Source organism: Oryctolagus cuniculus, chromosome 10, assembly GCF_051225735.1.
Source record: "Oryctolagus cuniculus isolate XC-2025 breed Fujian yellow rabbit chromosome 10, ASM5122573v1, whole genome shotgun sequence".
Classification (NCBI taxonomy): domain Eukaryota; kingdom Metazoa; phylum Chordata; class Mammalia; order Lagomorpha; family Leporidae; genus Oryctolagus; species Oryctolagus cuniculus.
The window spans coordinates 123917018-123936525 of record NC_142876.1 but is presented as its reverse complement, the minus strand read 5'-3'; the positions used below and the strand labels follow the sequence as shown (position 1 = coordinate 123936525).

Below are 19508 nucleotides of genomic sequence, written 5' to 3'. Positions count from 1 at the left end.
GCCGTGCCTACCCCAGGTGCACGCCGGCTGCGGGCGCACAAAGCGGGGAGCAGCCGGGGCGCCGGAGCGAGCCGGGAGCAGGCGAGGCCCGCGCGCCCGCGGCTGCAGCGCCCGCCGGGCGGCACGGGGGCCGGCGGCGTCCCTCGGTGCCCGGGGCGCCGTCCCCGGGACCCGGCCGCGCGCCGCGCCGCCCTCGGAGCCGCACTTGCAGACCCTGCCCGCCTCTGCCCCTGCCCCCAGAGAGCCGGACCGAGCCCGGCCCCGCGCGGCAGCTGTTGCTCGCTCCGCCGCCTGTCCCCGAGCCGCGGGGCTGCGCCTGGTTCCCCCCAAGGAGCCCGTGCGCGCCGCTCCGCGGGTCCTGCGGCCGCCGGTGCCGCCGCCCCCGCTGGCCGGGCCTCGGGTAAGTGCGCGGCCGGCGTGGAGGAGCCTCCGGTGTGCGGGCGCTGCGGGGTACGGTCGCGGGCCTCGGGGGAGCGAGGGGGCGCGGCTCGCGGGGTCGGGGGGAGGCGGAGGACGTCGGGAAACGGGAATCTGGTGCCCCCCGCCCCCCTGAATACACGGGGTGCGGGGAGGTCACTGGGGAGGGAGGACACGGACGCGGACACAAAGCCGGGCCGCGAGCCGGGGAAAGGCCGGCGCGGCTGCGGGGGAGCCGAGGGCGGCGTGGTGGCCGCGGCCGAGCGGGCGCGAGCGGGGTCCCGGGCGGAATTCTCCCGCGCGGAGTGCGCCGAGAGCAGCGCCCGAGGGAGCCTCCCCTCCGGGGCGGGGCGGGGCGGGCGCGGCGGGCGCGGGGGTCCCGGCCCGCCCGGGCTCAGGTCTGAAGCGAGGAAAGTTTGCCAGCGAGGGTCCTTTGTGCGGCGTGGGGAGGGCGTGGGCCGCCGCTGACCTGGCGCGTCCGTGGCCCTGCCAGCGCCGAGAACCGCCGTGGACGCCTGAATGAATGAGTGACCGCCCGCGGTGTCCGTGGTCTGAGGTCGGCCCGTCCCTCGTCCTGTCCGGCCGCGAGTGGTCCCGGACCCGGCTAATGCAGGGGTGGCCCAGGGGTCTGGAGAGCGTGTGCGCCCGGGACCTTCTGGACCAGAGCGTGTTGTCTGGTTTGTGCAGTTTGCTCCGGTGCCGCCAGAGCCCGGTAGCTGACAGCTCCCGAGCTGCCCAGGACTGTGTGTTTAACAGCCACGGCCAGAGGAGGGGGAATGGGGCAAGTTCAGGAAGGCGCCTCCGTGGGTCCGTCCTGATGGGGCAGCAGTGGTGTCGCGGTCCCTGGAGTCCCTGATTTGCATGCAAATGTGAGCAGATCCTGGCAGCTGTCTGGCCCCATCCATTCACAGGCGGAATCTGAAGACAAGCAGTGCTCAGTGAACAATAGACCTTAAGAAAAAGGCATAAAGGCGCAGTGTGAGTTCTTCTGTTGGGGAATTCCATAGCAGGCTGGCACCTTTATTCCGGGGCCAGATCCTGGGAGCAGCTTTGTGCCGGGGGCTCTTGGGGCTGCTTGCTCTTTACCTGGCTGCCCGCGCCTGGGCCGCCCTGCAGGGGGGCATCCCTGGCCGGTGAGCCAAGTGCTTCCTTGAGGCACACAGCCCCTTAGTCTACCTGGGGTACCTGGGAGCGACTTCTGAGTTGACTTTTCAACTTTGGGCACTTCTTTTCTTTTTCTTTGCATGATTCTCCCTCGTGCCCTGACCCTTGCTGGCGATGGTCCGAATGGAAGAGGCCACCGACCCGCGTAGAAGACCTCCCTGGAGGTTCAGTGTGCAGGGGGCGTCATTGTGGCTTCTCCGGGCACTGGTGGTGATAAAGCCCGCTGTCCCCAGCACTGGGAGTGAATCGGGGTCACGGTGCAGGTGCAGAGCAGTCCCCAGAGCCGGGACCTCCTGGCCCTGTCTAACCTTAGCTGATGGGCACAGAGCTCTGTTGACTGAAGGCGGGCGGAGTGGGCCACACAGGGGGTCGTGGCTACACCCCTGAGCGTCCAGCGCCAGGGGCCCCTTTTGTCTCAAACCCCTTAGAGGGCGAAAGGGTCCCATTCACTGAGCAGCTCCTGCCCCTGCGTTCCAGCCACTGAGCGGGGCATTAGAACACACCCCTTCCCCACCCCCCAAAAAGCCGACATTGTTTTGGGAGGCTCAGTGTTTGGGAGTGGGCGGGCAACAGATGTTAGTCTGCTATTTTACATGTGTCCTTAAGTTATTTTTGCTGGTTCAGTGCCTTTGACACATAAGGCAGTATTTTTCCCAGGAGGAGAAAAATGAATTGAATGAAATTTAAGAAGCAAATGTGACGGCCAAGTTCGCACTGTCTGTCCTAGGGCTCTGTGGAAGTCAGGAATAGCAGGTCACTGTCGCACACTGGAATTTTGCCGTCCTGATGGACCTAAGGGGCTGGACATTTCGGAACTAGATTTTAAACTGTGTGGCTGCAAAGGTAACGCCCGGGGACTTCCTGGGGAAGGAGCCCACTGCTGACTATGGGGATCTTGGGCCAGGGCTGAGCTCTGGAGGGGTGTGAAGTTCTGAAAATGCAAGGGAACCTCACCCTGCGCCCCTGCTGGTGGGGGAGCACACCAGGTGTGAGAAAAATCCCCTGCCTCCCAGGGCTCCCCAAGCCAGCTGACTACACATAACGGGGAGGGGAGGGTGGGCCTCTTTGGCCACCATAAATAAACCACACACCATAAATAAAATACGATAAATCACAAGACGTGGGTGTCAGTTTCACTACACTTCACAAAGCCTTCTGAAAAGTTATTTTTAAGCTAAAGAATAATCGTCCTCTGGATGATTCATTTGGGCATTAATATAAAGTTGCTCAAATACTGCTTTTAATTTTTAAAAATTATTATGCTGAACATCTGTTTTGGGTCAAGTCAATCTGAAGATAAAGCAGATTCCATTTTAAATCAGATTTTGGTTTCTAGGAACAATGGGAATATCTGAACTCATGGATAGAGCTGTGATTAATATTTTATTCAAGATGAAATTATAATTATATAGATGAAGTCAGAAAAGCATGTATTCTCTGGCTCGAAGCACAGAACAGAGACGAAAGTTAAACCCTATCTGTAAAATTCAGTATGTTACTGACCAACAGAACCATCAATATAGAAGTCTTTTAAATGAAGCTGGTTTCTAAGTTTTCTTAACATGTTACCATTAAATTTTCTTATTCTAGCATAGAGTCCATGACAAAGTGTACCACCGACTCAGAAATGGACAAGTGCTTCAGCCGTGACTTAAGATAGTCTGTGATGAAGCAGTATATATTTGCAGACTTTGTGGTCACCTTGTCGAATCGTTATGCATTTTATCCAGTGAGACATATGCCATGTTATGTTACACACTGCTTTAAAAAAATCAACACTATGCAGACTGAGTATCTACTTTTGACTTGGCGCCGTTCTCCGCTAGCCGTCCGTCATCCAGCAGGTGGGCAGCGATTATCCCGTCATGGCGAGCTGGTGCTGGCTCGTCTTAACCCCGCCAAGCCGCGGCTTCCTCCTTTGTCGTGTGACGCTGGGTGGCTGGGGCCGGAGGACTACCTGCCATCTGCAGAGAGCTGTGGAAGCAGCTCGGAGGCCGTGCAGCTTCCTGACCAGGATCCCTGTGCCCAGACAGGGGAGCCCAGTGCCCGCCCCCACGGTGGGAACACTGCCCAGCCCCCGGTCCTCGGAGCTCCCGGCAGCCTCCAGGGTGCTGGCGGTCTGCTGAGGGCTCGGTTTTGAAAGCTGTGCAGTGAAAACTGCTGTGGGAGTAGCTCACGCTCTTTGTAGCTGAGACGCTGCGATGCGATCGGAAAACCCCCGGTGATGATCAGTGGCCTGTGATTTTCCTGGCGCGGGCCAAACTAGCCGCCATCTATTATACCGCTGGCAGCTGTGCGCACTCCACAGCTGGCCCCTCATTTGTGTATGAAACGCACACACTGGTGGCATTTTTTGGTTACCATGGTTACGTTAACAATATACAGGGGACGTGACATTCTTCTACGGGAAAGGTTTCTGTGGCTGGTATTTGGCAGACCTGCCGTGAAGGACAACCGCTGAAAGTTTGGGAAGCACACGGGTCATCTGCCATGGTGCTGGGCGCCATCGTTAGGGTCCCGCGAGGTGAGCCGTCCTACAGGCGTGTCGCGTCCGGACGCGGCCATCCCTGGCTTCCCCAGCGGAGTGCTTCCCACAGTGCCTGCCCACTGCTCTGCTTTCAAAATCTGCCCTTTTGGCTGATGACTGTGCTTTGTGAGGTAATGCATTAGCACAGTCATTGTCCGTTCCCGAGGGGTCAGTGGACAGCACGGAGCTGAGCGTGTGTCTCCCCAGACCTGGGATCAGAGACCGCCAGTCTGCACGGTGACGCCATGAGGAGAACGAGCCGCCTCATTTAGGAACACGAGAAGAGCTTGGCAGAGGGGGAAGGTGGCTTAACTGGCTTCATGCCTGTAATTCCCCCTCTAGAAAAAAAAAGCTGAGTGTGGCAATAAAGAATATCATCAACCTGCATTGTTATTTCACAATAGTAATAAGTCTTAATTTGCATCCATAATAACAGCGTGGTCTAGTGCTGCACTGGGTCAGGAGGGGCAGGCTGGGCTCCCAGCTCTGACGCTCACGACTGCACGTGTGACCTTCTAGATGTCCTGTCGCCGCTCCGGGCCGTCAGGACCCTCGGGGTTGTGCGGAAAAGGCCCGGGCAGCGCTGGCGAGCTCTGTAGCATCTCCACTGCGCAGAAGGCGGCTCCTGCCCAGGTGCGGTGACGCCAGGCGCAGCCCCAGCTTCTCTGCTAGGTCACCCTCCTGGCCCCTCGTCCCCAGCCAAGAGGTTTTCTCCTCCTTGGAAAACTTGCTCCTCCTCTCATGGACGCTTCCCCACCGCCCCACCTGGGCCCTTTGGAGATCATTTCACCGAGGGAGCAGGAGGCTGTTTGTGATCTCTGAGCGCTGTGCACCCGTAAGCATGCATTCGGCACCAGCTGCATGCCAGGTGGCACAGGAGGCACTCGCTTGATTTTTCTGCAGTTTCCACATTCAAGCCATACACCTGTGCTTCTCCGCAGACACTGAGTGCCCAGAGAAAAGCACTGTGCGCTTCGTCCAGGTGCCCTTCCCCTCCCGCGGACATCGAGAGGGTGTGTTTTGGTCAGCTGTCACAACTAGTGGTGGTGTGCTACTGGCGTGCGGTGGGTAGAAGCCAGGGGTGATGCTAAAATCTCTGATATGCACAGAACAGTTCCCCACGACAAGGAATATTCTGGTCCCACGTCCGAAATGCTGAGTAGGGAGGCCTGCTCCTGTGAGCACTGTCTTGCCCTCAGCGAACTTCATTTTGGAAGCAGTTCCAGAAAGGGGGGCGGCAGGAAGCAGCCCTGCAGAAGCCCCCAGGGAGCAGCCTTGATGGCGACCGTGGCCGCCAGCAGAGGCTTCGAGAATCGCGCTGGCGAATTCACAGGACAAGTGTGCACCGGGAGCTGCTTTTCTGTCTGGTCTCACTGAACATCAGCGAGTCGGACAGTTGCTGGAGCAAGGGTAGACACTGAGTTTGGGCAGAACTGAGTTTGGGCAGAACTGTGAACGGGGTGGAGTTGTTACTTCCTTGTAGGGCTCCCACAACCAGAGAAGAGACTGGCTACCGAGCTCAGGGCAGTAGGAGCCCACGTGGGGCTGCATGGCGCCTTCGACCTTCAACAGCAGGATCCTAGATAGGTCTCTCCTGTGACCTGCGGCATCCTGAGACGCCAGGGATTGCCATTTCTTCTCTTTTCCCCAGTAATGAGGGGACTCATGCCGGGGAGTGCTTTGTGGTGTCCATGGACGAGTTACTGAGTCTTACAGTGACCCTCTGATGTGTCCTTACACCAGCACAAGTGGGAGTTGTGAGAGATCAGAATCTAGGGAAAGACCAGAGCTGGGGTAAGACCCAGGGCACCCTGCCTCTCCCCCACCCCACGCCTTTTCCACTCAGATCATGAGGGCAGGGGCAGAACAGGTAACGAGGTGACAGTGACTCAGCATTCTAGCTCAGAGAAAGAACAAGGGAGACAGGAGTGACTGGGCACTCATGGATTCTGTCCAGTCCGTTCTTGTGGATGCCCTACCCCAATAAACTTTGCTACCTTGCTTACTTCTGCCAAAAAAAAAGAAAAGAAAAGAAAACAAAGGCACCACGCAGGGACACTCGAGCTGGCGCTCCCACACACCTGAGGACTAAAAAGGCCGTCTCTCTAATGTCTTACACTGCCTGTAGCAGCTTTCAAATATACTTGACAAGCTTGGGAAAAGAGGTTCACTGGAGAGTGCGGGTTGGTGTACAAAATGAGATGTGAAATGAGAAAGCCCAGGACCCCCGGAAGGAACGGAGGGCCTTCTGCAGCAGATCCCTGTCCTAGCTCTGCTTGATTTTGCTTGCCTCTCCGGCAGCAGTATTTCCACTTTGCTAGCCGGGGTGCTGACCAGTGTGGTGCATGCATGGGCACGCGTGCGCACACGCACACACGCGAGGACAGATGGCATGTGGGGAAGTTTATGTTTGCTTGTTTAACAAGATTTGCACGGTGAAGTGTGTTTTGGAGACTGCCTTCTCTCAAGGTCTCAGGGGTTGCCGGCTTCTCTGGGATGGTGCCAGGCGTCTTGTGAGAAGCCAGACTGAGCAGCTGCATGGTGCCTGTGGTTTCCAAGATAATGCACACGAGTTTCCCGGCGCTTGGCCACATCCCGAGGGCTTCCGGGACACTGGTGGAGTCTATGTTAACTCGTTGCACCACCACAGACCCACTGAGGACGGAAGGGTAGCAAGTCCCAGATTGCCAGGCCAGGGTTCTGTGCAGGGAGGCCTGGGCATGCCACTCACCCCTCCCCAGGGACCAGGTAGCTTTGCTGTGTTCCACAGGGACACAGCCAGCCCTCTCCCGTACTCAGAGGCTCTCAGCTGCTTTCCCAGGAGGCTCAGTGAAAAACATGAGTTGGTTCTATGCCACCTGAAAGAAAAGCGCAGAACCAGGACCAGCACCATGGCACACTAGGGTAAGCCACTGCCGGCAATGGCACCATACCATGTGAGCACCAGTTCGAGGTCCAGCTGCTACACTTTGATCCAGCTCTCTGCTGATGGCCTGGGAAAGCAGTAGAAGGTGGTCCAAGTGTTTGAGCCCCTGCACCCACGGAGAGACCCAGAAGAAGCTCCTGGCCCAGTCTTAGTCATTGTGGCCTTCTGGGGAGTGAACCAGCAGATGCCAGATCTGTCTCTCGCTCACTCGCGCTCTCGCTCTCTCCCGCCCTTTCTCTCTCCCTTTCTGCAGTTCTGGCTTTCAAATAAATAAATCTTTAAAAAAAATAAGAAAAGCACAGGAACATGGACAAGGGTTGCTGGGAGAAGTTTCTCTGCTCATAGGGTCGTCCAGTTAAGCTGGAACCGGGAGGAAGCTCCCAAAGCCATTCCTGCTGGGATTGAGTACTGGGGGAGAGACGCGCTCCACGCACACGAGGTGTTTTCGTGATCAGGAAGAGAATGTAACACAGGGCTCCCACGTGGCATCCCCAGAGCTGCCCATTGTCCTGACGTGGCGGAGGGCTGAGGGTAGAAGCAGAAGGCGCGGCGATGTCCTCGTGCTGCCCAGGTGCTGGAGAGCAGCCCAGACGCCTTGGATGCACGGGCTCACTCTGTCCTGGCAGTGACTCCATAATGTCCACACAGTACAGAGAAACTGAGGCAGCGAGCCGTGAAGCAACTCGCCCGAGGTCCCACGGAGAGTGTGTGCTTGCATATTTGTGCAGCGAATGCAGGAGCAGGAACGCATGTCTTCTGGCTCGGAGGGGAGAGACCGGCTTTCTGCAGGGCACTGTCAGGAGCTGTGAGACCAGAGACGGGGAGAGCGGAGAGGTGTCAGGGCGGGACTGCGAGCCCGGGCTGCTCACACACGTGCTACGTCTCCTCCTCTCTACTGCACTTTAAACCAAAGGGTGGGGCTGGATTCCTCTTCATAGCCCATCCAATTTTGTCATTCCATTTAAAATGGTGTTTCTTTAATAAAACATTTTTACTACTTTCAGTTTTGAAATCTAATACTTGTTTCATTTTAACAGTCATCACTGAGTTACCCTTTAAAACTGCGTTGTATACATTCTAAGTATTAAGAGCATATTTAAGATAGATAATTGTAAATGGCTAAAAATGCATGCTTAGAGACTGCATTCTCCTGACCATTCTCCCGCCTGCATATTTAGTTACATGGCTGCTGTCTAAATTTAGAAAGTTTCTAAACATTGGCAAGTGTTTTTACACAGAGGACAGGCAGAAATAAGAAAAGATCCAGCTTGAGAAAAGTATTGTCTTTGGCACTTGCAGAGATAGTAGATTGTGGGATCTTATCAAGCTCCTGACTAGTTCTCAAGAGCTGTGAGCTGCTGCAATATCAACCACCTCTCGCTCACGGATTTCTTTGAAGATTCTTGTGCTTTACGGTTTCCTTCTGACATGCACGTGCCCCTTCCTGCCACCCTATATGGGGTGTCCAGGCCAGGTTAGGGGGAGAGCGGGCAAGAGGGCAGTGTCCAGGCCAGGTTAGGGGAGAGTGGGGAAGAGGGCAGTGTCCAGGCCAGGTTAGGGGAGAGCGGGCAAGAGGGCCGTGTCCAGGCCAGGTTAGGGGAGAGTGGGGAAGAGGGCAGTGTCCAGGCCAGGTTAGGGGGGACAGCGGGGAAGAGGGCAGTGTCCAGGCCAGGTTAGGGGAGAGTGGGGAAGAGGGCAGTGTCCAGGCCAGGTTAGGGGAGAGCGGGGAAGAGGGCAGTGTCCAGGCCAGGTTAGGGGAGAGCGGGGAAGAGGGCAGTGTCCAGGCCAGGTTAGGGGAGAGTGGGGAAGAGGGCAGTGTCCAGGCCAGGTTAGGGGGGAGAGCGGGGAAGAGGGCAGTGTCCAGGCCAGGTTAGGGGAGAGTGGGGAAGAGGGCAGTGTCCAGGCCAGGTTAGGGGGGAGAGCGGGGAAGAGGGCAGTGTCCAGGCCAGGTTAGGGGGACAGCGGGGAAGAGGGCAGTGTCCAGGCCAGGTTAGGGGGGAGAGCGGGGAAGAGCGCAGTGTCCAGGCCAGGTTAGGGGGGAGAGCGGGGAAGAGGGCAGTGTCCAGGCCAGGTTAGGGGGACAGCGGGGAAGAGGGCAGTGTCCAGGCCAGGTTAGGGGGAGAGCGGGCAAGAGGGCAGTGTCCAGGCCAGGTTAGGGGGGAGAGCGGGGAAGAGGGCAGTGTCCAGGCCAGGTTAGGGGGGACAGTGGGGAAGAGGGCAGTGTCCAGGCCAGGTTAGGGGAGAGCGGGGAAGAGGGCAGTGTCCAGGCCAGGTTAGGGGGGAGCGGGGAAGAGGGCAGTGTCCAGGCCAGGTTAGGGGAGAGCGGGGAAGAGGGCAGTGTCCAGGCCAGGTTAGGGGGGAGAGCGGGGAAGAGGGCAGTGTCCAGGCCAGGTTAGGGGGAGAGCGGGCAAGAGGGCAGTGTCCAGGCCAGGTTAGGGGGGACAGCGGGGAAGAGGGCAGTGTCCAGGCCAGGTTAGGGGAGAGCGGGGAAGAGCGCAGTGTCCAGGCCAGGTTAGGGGAGAGTGGGCAAGAGGGCAGTGTCCAGGCCAGGTTAGGGGAGAGCAGGCAAGAGGGCAGTGTCCAGGCCAGGTTAGGGGGGAGAGCGGGGAAGAGGGCAGTGTCCAGGCCAGGTTAGGGGAGAGTGGGGAAGAGGGCAGTGTCCAGGCCAGGTTAGGGGAGAGCAGGCAAGAGGGCAGTGTCCAGGCCAGGTTAGGGGGGAGAGCGGGGAAGAGGGCAGTGTCCAGGCCAGGTTAGGGGAGAGCGGGGAAGAGGGCAGTGTCCAGGCCAGGTTAGGGGAGAGCGGGGAAGAGGGCAGTGTCCAGGCCAGGTTAGGGGGAGAGCAGGCAAGAGGGCAGTGTCCAGGCCAGGTTAGGGGGGAGAGCGGGGAAGAGGGCAGTGTCCAGGCCGGGTTAGGGGAGAGTGGGCAAGAATCCCTGTCGACACCACGTCTCGGCTCCGTGAAGTGACGTGCTTCCCTGTGCTGCGTCCCTTCACCGGCAGGCTGGGGTGATGACAGAGCCCACCTGCAAGGCCCTGGGAGCCCCAGTGGGAGGGTGCACAGAAAGCCCTTGGCACAGCTCCTGCACCAGGGCTATTACTTAGCAGCCAGTGGCAGCCAGTAGGAGTGGCACCATCATGCTGAGTGTCCACACCCTGAGCACGCTACTTCTGAGGCAAGTGGAGAGATTTTAAGGGAAAGGAGACTCAGACTTGATGTTTTACGATGCCAGTAGTTCATGTGCTTGTCACCTCTTGTGGCAGACGCCAAGAGCTCTGTGTCTGTCCGTGCATACAAGCCGTCTTGAGTTAGCCGCTGTGCTCTAAAAACTGGCAAACAGGTGAGTACGCCGGAGTCTTTGCGGTTTGTTTCTAAATTCTCTAGATCCACTTACTTTTCCTTCTCTGAAAACACTTAAACGCCCCTAAGTAGCACAGAGTCACATTTTCCGACCAGAGAAAGTAGATCAGGTTCGATGCTACCATTCCACAAAGAAGAGCTGAACATAAGACCCTGGAACTAAGAGACCCCAGCAGCTTCCCCTCTCAGTGTCCACGGTTGTGCTGGAGTTGTTGGGAGCACTAAGCTCTTAGAACAGCCAGCATCTTGGAAGTGCTTGGTCATCGGTGCTGCTACATTGCTAACTCTCGGGACAGCATCTTCACGCATCATCAGCTTGCTTCTTGACCACAGGAGGCTGTGGTTGGGACCACTGCTGTGCAAGCAAGGAGGAGCCACCTGGTGATCAAGTCCTGGAGACCCCTGGCGCCCCCGGGCGTGCTGGCCAGGGCAGGTTGCTGTGGCTGAGCCTCTGCAGTGCCCCTGGCTGTAGCCAGCAGGATCTCCATGTGCAAGTGAGGGGGAAAATGATGCCTCTGCTGCCCACATTGCCCTTGAATTCCATGGGAGAAGGAAATAATTGTTTACAGGGAACTTCGTATCCGTCGTGTTGCTTGATCTTCAGAATCGGGGCTTCCCAAGGTGGGCGGTGGCATTTACACATAACTGGGACCCTCCATACCCTTAGCTTGGAGACAGACGCAAACACCGGCTGGTCCTGTGGGCTGCGTGTTTTGAGAAAAGCACATAGCAACCCTAGGGACTAAGTATCAGCCCATCTTAAAGATGGGGGGAAATGCCAACAGGAGGCTCTTTCCCGGTCCCTCGCACCAGGTCCGCACCCAGGAGCTGGCCCTGTGAACTGGGGCTCCCTGTGAGCTGTGTCGGCTGCACCGCCCTTGATTTTCCCGCCTCCAGTCCAGCATGTGTCATGGTAATTGAGGGTTACTTTTCCATCACTGTAATACCGCCGTCCCCAAACAGCTCCTGAAGGGGAAAGGCTAGAGAAGCAATTGGCACGTGTGAAATGCACTTTGCAAATATTTGCTGAGTGAAAGGAGAAAGAGATTTCTGTATCATAAGTCTGTTTCACTTTGTCAATACTGATTCTTCTAAATAATTTCTATAAAATTATTTCCTCTGTGGCTTGCGAGAAAACGAGGAGTTCATAAACAAGTGTTGCCGTCAGAGATGGGAGGTGGTGCTGCTTTGGAGAGGTTACTATGGAAGGTTGAACTCATTTGAGAATGCTTTTATGGTATCATTGCCAAGCAGGAGTTATTAATCCAAGTCTTCACTGAATGCCTGTGCAATAGCAAGTGCGGGTAGCAGGGTGGTGGGAGGGGAGGACAGTGGACATGGCATCTTTCCTATCCAAAGTGAGAGTCCAGGCTTCACGGCGGAGGGAGACTCCGTAAAAGGAAGACAGAATAATTAAGGGCGCATCTGTAGAAAATCCACAATGAAGTAGAAAACAGCACGCTCAGACCAGATGAGGAGGGGTTTGAATCTCGGCTCTGTCACAGTTAGCCATGCAGTCTTGGTTAAAGGATCCATTGACCCCAGGTGCCCCCATCTGCAAAGTGGAAGCAACCCCCAGCACTGCTGTGAAACTACCTGGGAAGGCCCCTGGTAGAATTCCGGAACATGACAGTCATTTGCATGTACCAGTCGGCAGTTGCTGACAGCATCCTTGTGTGGATCTTGTGTGGCCGTGAGCTGAGGAGACAGTGGTGACCACTGGCGGTGAGATGTGCCCCCTTCCACGCAGAACTTGTGTGATGGGGAGAAATGCAGTGATCCAGTTATGGCACAAGAACAGTCGAAATGACGGCTGTATTAAGTCCTGTGACGGAGAACTCCACGGGGCTGGGGCAGTAACGTGGAGGCTTCTAAGAGAGGACCTCCCCAAGAACTGCAGCACTGAAACCGGAGCCTGACGTGTGAGAGTCAGCCAGGTGGAGGTGTGCAGAGGCTGCAAGGAAACTGGTGAGCGAGGAGCAGAGACCAGGGTGGCTTCGGATAGGATTAAGGAAGGAGGCTTTGCTTTTCCCTGCTTCCAGAGTGCCCCTGGAGTTCGGAGAAGACAACTTGCCCAACGTTCAGCACGGGGGAGCTGCTGTGACGTCAGCAGAGGTTCGCTGCCTGGAGTCCTGCCAGAGAGACAACGCCAGAAGGCTAGACTTCCTGCAGCAGGCAGTGGCGAGAGCGGTCCTGCTGTGTCCGGGCTGCGCGGTGGGATGGCGGTGTCTGACCTTCGTGGCCTGGCAGGTGACCAGCGGCGAGAGGAAGGGCACCAAGGAGGAGGCCTCCCTCCTGCATTCCTGTGTGACCTCAGGCGTGCCGCTGACCTTGCTGAGTCTGGCTTGTTCCGTTGGAGAGTGATGAAAAGCAAGGATGCCGGCAGGGTGCCCCGGTGGTGGGGACTGAGCTCCTCTCTCTGTTTGCTCTCTGTTGCCACGCCCACCCCACCGTCCCCTGCCCTTTTCCTGTAGATGAAGCTTCCATTGAGATGTTAATGTGACTGACAACGCAGCACCTGTGTTGCCCAGAGATGTTGCATCTTCATGTGCTGTAGGTATGGCCAGCACCTGCCCTAAGGTGTGGAATACCACTGTTGCAATGCTCTCCTGGGCCACACGGAGCTGGTGGGGCTGTGCGGGGTCCTCCCCCAGCTGTGGAGTGCGTGTCATTAGGGCTCCCATCGCACGTGGCGCCAGTGATTGGTCCTCAGTGCAGAGATCTACTCTGTCCAACCTCAAAATTATTCTGGTTCATAACACTGAGGTCGTTTCAACACCCAGGTAGCATGTTACCCCGTAACTGTTTGAGTTCTATCTTTGAATTGACTTAGAACTAAATTCAGATTCTACCACAAAATAGTTATCAAGGAAGATGGGGGATGGAGTCAGTTCTTTTTCACTGAGGCGCAGAATTGACCTTCATGCTGTGCCATGATTTACGGCGTCAATCTCTGGTTCCCGCCACTCTTATTACTGGCCTGCTTTTCTCTCTGTGCCTCTTGAGACCTTAAGAAATCTTGTTACTGGATCTTATGAGAAGAACTCCCTAGCCGTAGCCTCACCGCCAAACCCACTCCTGAACGTCACCGAGGAGCTAAGAGGGAGCAGTATGGCCTCAATCCAGAATCAGCTGCAGTTGTCCGAGGAAGGCAGGGCCTTCGGCAGAAGAGCAGCAACCAGGAAGGGGAGTGTCAGCCTCTTCCTGTCCTGTCACTCACGGGAACCCATCCAGCCTCTGCAGTGGCTCCTGCTCTTGTCCTGCCCAGTCTTGGGAGCCTTGTCTCTAACCCCCACCCCATTCTCGACATGTCATCAACTGTAGGACCCAGTACTTTACTGTGTAGTTAGGTTCCCTAAACCCCTTCCATGTGGTTCTTCCTCTTTGTCCCACCACTGGTCACCCCTTATGTAGCTGTTTTAGGTGCTGAGCTGGAGTTGCCGGGACCCATTATGCCCGCTCTCCAGTCTCTCAACCACGACTGCTGGGTTCACCTGTCTGAACTACAGACGTGACCCACGGTTCTCCTGGGCTGTGCCTTTAGTTGTCCCCACTGCCTGTGGGATTGTGCTGAGTATCCCCAACGCCCCTCCATACGCACCCTCAGCTTCGGGCGGACAGACTGGCCGTCGGTCTCCTGCTGGGCTCTGCTTCCTGTGGCAGCCAGCTCACAGCTGCTGGGCCATCTTGAGTGAGTTTACGTTAGCCTTGCCCACCGCTCGTGTTAGACTCTGTATTTATCCCCCCAACATTAGTATGTTGGAACTGAAGTACCAAGGCGATGGTTTGGGGAGGCAACTCGGTCGTGCGGGCCTCCGATCCTGAACGACTAGTGCTCCGAGGACAGAGGGGGGGCGCTCGAGTCTCCGCTGCCACCCGAGGACCAACCAGAGGCACCGTCTGGGAAGCAGAGCACCGTCCTTGCCTTGATCTCGGAGTCCCAGCCCGGAAATGGGAGAACATAACTCTCTTCTTGCTAATTTCCCAGTCTCAGGAATTTTGTTGCAGCAGCAGGGATGGCTCTGACACCTTGTAAATGGTCCCTTTTTAAAACCTTGCTTTCCTCATTCCCTTTTGAGTGTACCCTCTGATTTCTTCTGCATCTCTAAACAAGAATAAGAAATGAGAAAAAAAAAAAACACAACTTCCTATCAAAGCGTCAGAGTCGCTCCACGTCTCAGCACCACCCTGCCTTTCCGTCTCAATTTCTGTTCCTGTCTTGGAACCCTTGAAATCCCATTCAGAATGAAATGGTCCATTGCATGTGGCTATCCCAGGTCTGCTGCTCTCGGCCTTGTCCTGGGGGTGTGCCCGTAAACATTAAATAGCTGGCTCCCCAAAAGAAAGCTCTGATTTGTAGGACCGGTTTTAAGCTACCGACACCTTCAAGTCTCTGAACTCGGATCTGGAAAGGAATGCCCACCATGAGCCCCACACCCCTGCTCTGCACACAGGTGCCCCTACCTGGGCTTTTCTGGACCCTTCTGCCCCCTCTCCCGTCCCAGGGTCTTACACAGAAGAGCTGCTGGATAAATGAATTCGCTTCTGTCACTTTTGTAGGAACAGTGCAAAAACCTACTTCTTAGCCACGTGTTAGCAGTGATATTTCTCATGGTGAGTGCTAACACGGATGCTGGTTAGATTTCTGAGACTTAAAAGCCCTAAAGTGTAAATAAGCTACTTGTTCACATTTTCTGCCAAGTGGCTGAAGCTTACTGCTTAAACTTGCTCAATTCCCTAAGAAAATAATTCTCATTTGTTTTCAAGTTATGTCATCATTATCCTTATTTAAATATAATTTGAAGTAATAAGTCATCATTAAAATATATTCCCTCACTAACAAAGCCATTTGAATATTCCATAGTTTATGTCTCCTTGAGACTAAAACTCTACATAAAATTTCTAAGGAACATGTTGGTCCTAAATTCATGAGATTGTACTGTAATCTGTTTTCTTTTTTTTTCTCAAACAAAATACCTCACATATTTAATCCTAAATTGACCTACCAGTGCCTTGCACAGAAAGGGAAAACCACACTGTCGGTGGGAGATGCCCAGGTATGCAGACAGTGGCGGCCTTGAGACACCGAGAACGTGTGTGCCGTCCCACGTGCGGTCAGCGCCTTCCAGGTGCGGCTTGGAGCTGGCTTCTCCTGAGTCCCCCTGAAGTCGTCCCTGATTCTATTCCTGGTTTCCATCCAACCCCGCTGGGCAACAGGATGATTTCGCTTGAGTGCCTTGCCAGCATCACTGCTGAGATTGTTGTGAGACGCCATGGCGAGGAACGGCATCAACCTCACGTGCAGGGTGGTGTGGGCAGGGGTCGGGGGGCTGCGGTTTATTCCAAGTTGTATTCTGTCAAGAGAGCCCCTTTAGTGAGCCAGGCTTTCCAAGAGACAAGTTTAATTTTGCTTCATTAAAAAAATGCTTCCTGTAATTAAGGTTCAAACCCTAAGTGTGATTTCTATTAGAAGGTGCTGAGGCGAGTACGTAACAGGTGACAGTACCCTAGCACGGCATTACTCTGTGGTGAGCTGCTAAGGAGGACATTACGGGTATCCAACTAGAATGATTCTTTGTACTTTGAAACATGAATCCAAGAGAAACTGTAGAACAGACTGATTTGTAATGCCTGCTGCCCTCCCAATGTTATCAGCTGCTCCTTTGCATCATTTGGTTACACACAGCCTAAACTGTGTTATGAAAGACCATTCCAATAATGTGCACTGGTGGATTTATGGTGCACAGGTCATCAGAGATGTAAGCACTTTTTTGGGATTGGCTCATTAGTCTCGGATGCATGCTAAGATAGGGGACCACGCTGGCATCAAGGAGACTCTGTAACATGAAACTGCTTCAAATTCACGGTGCTCGCTTTCACCTGGTTTCAATTTACCAAAACAATTTAAAAACCTGATTAACAGAAATCCTAATTAACTAGACTTTTCCCCCCCCGCGAGTCCACTTTTAAGAGAAAATGGAAAACAGGAAGAAAATAAGTTAATATCCAGGACTTTAGATTAACAAAAAATAAAAGATTTCCAACGTGAGTTCATTATCAGGGCCCTGAAGAAAAGTATGTCTTAAAATTTTTTTTTTAAATCTTGAAGCCTTGAGCTAACCAGAAAATTCAGTCTGCACCGTACCTAACCTGATCTTCCGGTTGGCCAGGGCTTCTGCACCGCGTGGTTTCCTCCCTGATCCTGAGAACGCTGCAATGCACTCTGGCTACTTGCAGGTGGCCCGGGACGACGGTGGAGGGAGCTGGACCACAGAAAAGGCACTGACTTTGAGCCCGGCCTCCGTGGCTTTCACCGATAGCTGTGGGATTGACAAGTTGCTTGGATCCGTTTGGATTCCCTAAGCGACAGAAGCAGCAGGGTGGGCGGGTGGGCAGATGGAGGGACATCTGATCAGAAGATTTATTACAATGATGTCCTCAAAAGACTGGGGACTGAGCGGTTCACCTCTGCCGCCTGCAGAGCGGAGGCACCGTCCAAGTGTTGTAGGAATCTGAGTGCCGTGGCGAGCATGGCCCACACGGGAAGGCTCGTGTGGGGAGCGTGCTCCCCAGTGCGGCCGTGTTAAGAGGTGGTGGGCCTTTAAGAGGTGCAGGTTCGTGGGTAGGTCACCACGGGATGTGCTTGGAAGCACTGCCCAGTTCTCACGGGACCCCAGTCTCGCTCCGGCATCCTGCCTCCCCCGGGACCCCAGCCTCCCCCAGGCTCCCTGCACTGTGATGCCATCTGCCACGAGGTCCTCCCTGGAGCTGTGCTGATGCCCGAAAACCCAGCTGTTTTGTGATAGTCACGGAAAAGTAACTGATAGGGCAGAGGGAGCCCCCTGCACGGTTTTTGTATGTTACCTGCTCCACACCCCGGCTGGCCTATGTTAGAACTGTGCACTACAGAGCCACTGGGGCCCCCAAGCCTTCGGGGGAGGGGGGATCCACAGCACAGAGGGTGAGGGGAGGGCTGAACAGTCAGCCACATGTTTTGCCTCATTCTTGTGCAGTTAGAGTTCTTTAAGTCCTTATCAGAGTGAATCATCACATAAAAATAGTTTACGAGAGGAATTTAAAACCAATTTCAGAGTTTGGGAACACAGGGCTTTCCTTTGCCTCTTTAAAACAGAAGAAATTCAGCGTGCTAGAGTTCCATCCTCAGAGGGCGAGGACGCTGCCGCCTTAGCCTCGGCCAGCAGGAAATCCCCTGCTGAGGGTAACGTACGCTACCCTAGATCTGTCTCCAGGCTTTACGGGAACATTTTAATTTGGAAGGGATATGTTCTTGACATTTTCCCAGTCTAAGGTTTAAACAGCACTCAGTCTTCCAGTTGGCAAATTCTAAGCAGTCCAACTCTTGGGAGACATATCAGTGCATCAGAGCTGTTGGCTCGCATATTATTGGATTTTTTAATAAAAATTTTTAATAAGAATGCTTTTAAATAAAATGTTGTTAAAATGTCGATAATTAAAGATCACTGCTGTATTTTAAAATAGAGCAAAAGACAGGGCAGAACTGTGGTTGAGCAAAGACAATCAGAGTGCATGTTCTGAAGGGCACGTGAACGTGTTTGCCGGCTCCCCATGAGGAAGGTTATTTCACTTACTGCTCAGCCTCGGCCGGTCTGGGAGCAAAAGCAGGCCTGGCCAAGTCTGCCGAAACTGCGGCCGCCGGCTGGGTCCTGTCCCCACCCTTCACACGGGCACTGCCAGTGCTGCCCGCGACCAACCTGGCTTCCCCGTGGTGCTCGGGCAGTGCTCCCTGGCCAGCCCAGAGCCGTCGCAGCACTCGCTCCTGCTGCAGCCTTTGTGAACACAGCACGACGACGTCCAGGGCTGAGGGAGAGACCACGCCGTACACTGGGAAGTACTGAGAGCGGTCCTTCTAGGCATATTAGGCTGCCAAACTGAAGATTTAGCCCTTATTTAACATGTAATCATGCTGCTAATTACAAAGCAATTACTTCACACAGACGTATTACAGGAAGAGAATTAAAATAATCTGTAAAAGCCTAAAATTACTTGATTTCATGGCGGTTTTTATGTCGCTGCACTTGCTGGTGCTAGAGCGGAGCAGGAACGGCAGCCCGTGGTTGGCTGGCGTGCTGTGCCGTCAGTCTCTCCGCTCGGTAATGGGAAGTTGCTACTTTATGATTCCAGCGATGCAGGTAGCCCATTTCGTGCGAAGGAGAAAAAGCAAACTTTCTTGACTCCACAATGAATTAAACAGAAAAAACAAACAAAAACACAACTTTCTTCCTACTCTCTTTCCCTGTCATAGAGCCTCGGGTTTAAAGGGGATTTGAAAAACCAAAGGTCCGAGAATTCTTCCAGCTGGTTCTGCTGTGTGACGTTCAGAGCGTCGTGGGGAGTGGTCCTGGCGTGCAGCTGAGACACTTCATGAATAATGATGAGTCTCGCCCGCTGGGGCCCAGAAGAAGCTGCCGAAATGATTGAATTTAGCGCAGTTTTTTCACCTGGAGAAACCACAGCCTGCCTGGTCAGAGGCTTACAGGCGGCAGTACACACGAACTCCCTTCATGATCACTTAGGGGCTCTCGAAAGGCAGGGGGACGCGGGGAATGAGCGACTCCAGTGCACTACGTGTCAAGTAAAATTAGCATTCATGCAAAATAACTTAAAAGGGTGGTTAGGACCCAGATGGGCAGCTTTAGAATCCTGCACTTCGCTGGTCTTGTAGGGCTGCCATGACCAAGACCACTGTCCGGGCAGCTTTAAACAACAGCAGCGCTCGTCCCATTGTTTCATCACAGGCCCAGAGGCTGTTCAAGATGGAGGTATCAGGGTTCCCACAGCATCACACCTCCTCTGAAACCGGTGAGCGAATCAGTCCTCCTCCCTGTCTTGCTTCTGGGCGTTGCTGGCAAACCCCAGCGTCCCTTGGCTTGGCCCTGTGAGTCTCCACTCTCTGCCTTCACTGTCACGCATGATCTTCTCTGGAGCCCCACCTTCACGTCCTCTTCCCTCTGTTAAGATCACTACTCATGGGGTTAGGGGCCTGGCCTACTCCAGCCTGAGTTTATCTTTACATATTACATACGCGGCAGCCCTACTTCCGAACGTGGTCCATCACTCGGTGTCCTGGTTCCTGG

General features: G+C 54.8%; 1 protein-coding gene and 1 long non-coding RNA gene across 2 annotated transcripts in view; one reads left to right on the top strand and one right to left on the bottom strand.

The window, feature by feature from the left end:
* The window catches only part of LRRN1 (leucine rich repeat neuronal 1), a 38827-nt gene continuing 19319 nt past the window's right edge, over positions 1–19508 (top strand). The window contains exon 1 of the mRNA XM_051831912.3: positions 1–400. The gene's annotated coding sequence lies outside the window, so the exon portion shown is untranslated. The remainder of the gene's footprint in view (positions 401–19508) is intronic.
* The window catches only part of LOC149124472 (uncharacterized), a 28617-nt gene continuing 12057 nt past the window's right edge, over positions 2949–19508 (bottom strand). Inside the window, exon 2 of the long non-coding RNA XR_016214510.1 lies at positions 2949–7837. This is a non-coding gene — a long non-coding RNA (uncharacterized LOC149124472). The remainder of the gene's footprint in view (positions 7838–19508) is intronic.